This window comes from Pelobates fuscus, chromosome 3 (genome assembly GCF_036172605.1).
Source record: "Pelobates fuscus isolate aPelFus1 chromosome 3, aPelFus1.pri, whole genome shotgun sequence".
Classification (NCBI taxonomy): Eukaryota; Metazoa; Chordata; class Amphibia; order Anura; family Pelobatidae; genus Pelobates; species Pelobates fuscus.
In genome coordinates this window covers 267,831,618-267,836,179 of record NC_086319.1, presented here as the reverse complement: position 1 = coordinate 267,836,179, position 4,562 = coordinate 267,831,618, and positions in this window count along the sequence as shown.

Genomic DNA, 4,562 nt, shown 5'->3' with positions numbered 1-4,562 from the left:
TGCGCACATAGACACACACTCTCTTTGTCCATGAATATTTCAGCAAACACCACAAGATCGATGCAGCCTCTCTCACTCTGTATTGATTTGCCTGCCTAGAGTCCTTATTTAGGTGATGCAATATTCTTTGAATTTAGTGTACATTTTCCCACGATACCTCTTTTTAATTCTTCACCACTAGCAATGCAAGAAGAGTCTGGGCACTTTGGGACCTTGTCATCCCCTTAATTCATTATGTAGCCCTTTACTCCTGCTTAAAGCACATGCATGTATACATGCTGGCAGTGTGTTTGTGCGAGGAGAAAGCCATTCCCTAAGGCTGGAGTAGAACCCTGCTATTATCAGTCTAGAGTTGTTCTCATTGTAATGATTATATTTACTGCACCTCTTCCCAAAGGAATGAACCATGTCTGTGCAACTTCTCCCCATCACATTCTACATTTCTAGCTAAGATCCTCACTGTGTTAGAGGACAGGGGTTTGCTTCATTCTTCATGCTGATTATTATGTTAGCAAATTTCTGTGTATTCAGAATATAGGCTATGTTTCAATGTAATGTTCTGTTGGAGCTTATTCACTAATCAGTGAATTGGAAGCAACATTTTCTAATTGAAGACTTCATCTGTATTTCTAATTTTGCCTTTTAGGGCAGAATTTTAAAAATTATATTTTCAATTGGCTGTTCGGTAAATAAACCTCTATGTTAAGCTACAAAAGTTTACTTTGAAAACAGAATGGTCATCTGATTTCCCCAAAAGGCACTCTGTGGGCATGGCGTGAATATAACAAAATATATTGCACATATAAATTATTTAGAATCTGGGACAAACCAAAAACTGTGTGTGTATTAATGGAATTAAATATCCAACATCCAGTGCAATTCATTTTTTTTCAAAATCTTTATTTAGGTACAGACAGAAATACCAGAAAAAAAGTATATTTTCATTGGATCACATAGTAGCATCTCATGTCATTTATCTCCACTCTGTCAGTTTCGACAATTAAAATATTAAACCCAAACCAATACAGAGTAAATAAAAAAGAAACAAGAGACAAAAGCATGAAGAAGAAAGAATAGATAAAGAAAGATTGTCTCCCACTGCGGTCTTGCATGAAGGCCATCATCATTTAGAGTAAAAACTGATTAATTTTGGCCATATTCCATCCATGAACCCCATGTTTTAGGGAAAGAAGTGAGGGGGTTTGATCCAGAGCAGTAAGGCTATCCATAAAGTTTTTTATGACCTTAGCCTCCACCTCTAGCCTTGAAGGAACTCCATCCCCCAACCATTTGGCTGTCAACAATCTACTAACTGTCAATGTGATTTTGTTATGTAACCATTGCATGTGGATTGGAATCCCTCAATTGGGTGCAAGAGCAACGTTGAACATGAATCCGAGGCAAGAGGTCTATGAAAAACCTCTTGCAGGAGGTTCCCAATTTCCCCCCAGAATAAAACTATTTTGGGGCAGCCCCACCACATGTGAAGGTAAGTTCCTTTGTGTTCACATCCTCTCCAACAGAGGTTAGTTGGAGTTCTACCCATACACTGTAACTGGACAAGGGCTGTATGCCAGTGAAAAGTGAAAGAGAATCTTATATATTTGTTTTTGGGAAACTACACAGAGAGAAACGTTAGCAGCAGCCTCCAATATGGAGTCAATTCCTGTGGGCACTGTCTTGCCACACATAAAATGGGGGCCGGTCTGGGCCTAGTGCAATGCCTAGTAATAGGTGCTAATATAGATGCATGACTTGTGGAATAGCATGTTTCAGGTCTGTATATGCAGTACTTAAGATGCCAATATATATTTATTTATATATATATGGCACCTGTCAAAAGTAATATGGCTAGTTCTCACATCACTGATTTACCAGTGGTCATTTAAGTTTTGCTATGTACAATAGATTTATCATCTTAATATGTGGTCTTTTTATAGCTTGGAATGTTGTTCTGGATTATTCATTATGACTTGGAATGTTATGATACATTTGCCATGTGTATTCATGACTTGAACTGACAATGTAATATGCGTTGTTCATTTAGCATTTCAATAGTTAGGTGTTTGAAGCTAGTATTTCTGTTTGAAAGGGCCACCAAAGGACAGTGTAGTGGTACATCATGAATCTAATTTCATCTGCCCCTGCCCCCCCCACACCTAAGCATCTGAAAATTATCCAACCCTCCATTTATCCAACCCTCAGATAACTGTCACATAGCCACTAGAGCTGCATCCGCCTTCCTATATTCTGATTTTCGAAGGACTTCACATTGAACATCATAACTCACAGGATGATGCTCCCTGCTAGATATTCCATGGTCAACGGTAAGTGGTGTCATTGGAAATTGGAAGCAACTCAGGAATAGGAATATCCACAACTCAGCATGAAGCAGAAGACCACTTAAAGTCACAGAATGGGGTCATTGATCGCTTAGGTGCATGGTGCATAAAAGTAGCCAACACTCTGCTGATTCCATAGCTAAAGAGTTTCAACTTCCACTGGCATTAATATCAGCACAAAAAACATGCGGTGCATGCTTAATGGAATGGGTTTCCATGGCCGAGCAGTTGCATGCAAGCCTTACATCACCAAGTATAATGCCAAACGTTGGATCGAGTGGTGTAGAGCACGCAACCAAAGGACTCTAGAGCAGTGGAAACATCTCCTGTAAAGTGACAAATCATGCTTCCTTGTTTTGCCAATGACAGGAAAACATTACCTGCCTATCTGCATTGTGCCAACTGTAAAGTTTGGTAGAAGTGGAATAATGGTATGGGGCTGTATTGGTTGGGCTACTTTCAGTGAAGGGAAATCTAAATGACATTTTGGATAATGCTATGCTTCCAACATTGTGGGAGCATGACTGTGCGCCAGTGCACAAAGCAAGGTCCATAAAGACGTGGTTGGGTGAGTTTAGTATGGAAGAACCTGACTTGCCCACACAGATCACCATCGAACACCTTTGGGATGAACTGGAACGAATATTGCAAGCCAGTCTTTCTCGTCCGACCTAACAAATGCTCTACTGGTTAAATGGCAAAAATTCCCATAGAAACACTCTAAAATCTTGTGAAAAGCTTTATCAGAAGAGTGGAGACTGTTATAGCTGCAAAGGGGGAACCAACTACATGTTAATGTCTATGTATATAGATTGCAATGTTATAAAAGTCCCTTTTGGTATAACGGTCAGCTACTTTTGTCCATATGGTGTGTAAAAAATCCAGTGCACTCAGTGCTGTTTTAATTACCGTATATACTCGAGTATAAGCCGAGTTTTTCAGCCCATTTTTTGGGCTGAAAAACCCCAACTCGGCTTATACTCGAGTCAAGGTCTGTATTATGGCAATTTGCATTGCCATAATACAGACCGGGGGAGAGGGGGGCTGGCAGAGCTGTACTTACCTGTTCTGCAGCTCCTGTCAGCTCTCTCCTCCTCCGCGCCGTCCGTTCAGCACCTCGGTCAGCTCCCAGTGTAAATCTCGCGAGAGCCGCGGCTCTCGCGAGACTTACAGTGTGAGCTGATAGAAGGAGCTGCACGGACGGCGCAGAGGAGGAGAGAGCTGACAGGAGCTGCAGAACAGGTAAGTACAGCTCTGCCAGCCCCCCTCTCCCCCCCCACTGAACTGCCACTGGACCACCAGGGAAGGAGAGCCCCCCTCCCTGCCATGTATCAAGCAGGGAGGGGGGACGAAAAATAAATAAAATAAGAAATAATAATAAAAAAAAATAATAATAATAATAAAAAAAAAAAAGGGGGTATAAGGACCACTGTGGGAGGGGGGGGGGGGGTATAAGGACCACTATGGGAGGGAGGGGGTGGGATAAGGACCACTATGGGAGGGAGGGGGGGTATAAGGACCGCTATGGGAGGGAGGGGGGGATAAGGACCACTATTGGAGGGAGGGGGTGGGATAAGGACCACTATGGGAGGGAGGGGGGTATAAGGACCGCTATGGGAGGGAGGGGGGGATAAGGACCACTATGGGAGGGAGGGGGGGATAAGGACCACTATGGGAGGGAGGGGGGGGATAAGGACCACTATGGGAGGGAGGGGGGGGATAAGGACCACTATGGGAGGGAGGGGGGGATAAGGACCACTATACCACTATGGAAGGGAGGGGGGGATAAGGACCACTATCGGAGGGAGGGAGTGGGATAAGGACCACTATGGGAGGGAGGGGGGGGAGAAAAGGAACACTATGGGAGGGAGGGGGGATAAGGACCACTATGGGAGGAAGGGAGGGGGGGATAAGGACCACTATGGGAGGGAGGGGGGGATAAGGACCACTAGGGGAGGGAGGGGGGGGATAAGGACCACTAGGGGAGGGGAGGGGGAAGTAAGGACCACTAGGGGAGGGGAGGGGGAAGTAAGGACCACTAGGGGAGGGGAGGGGGAAGTAAGGACCACTAGGGGAGGGGTGAGTCAGGACCACTGGGGGAGGGGGGTGAAGGAACACGGGGGTGGGGAGGTAAGGACCACTGAGGGAGGAGGAGGGGAGGTCAGGACATATGGGGGGGGGCAAATATCCTTGCACCGGCCCTGCACACACTGCATTCAT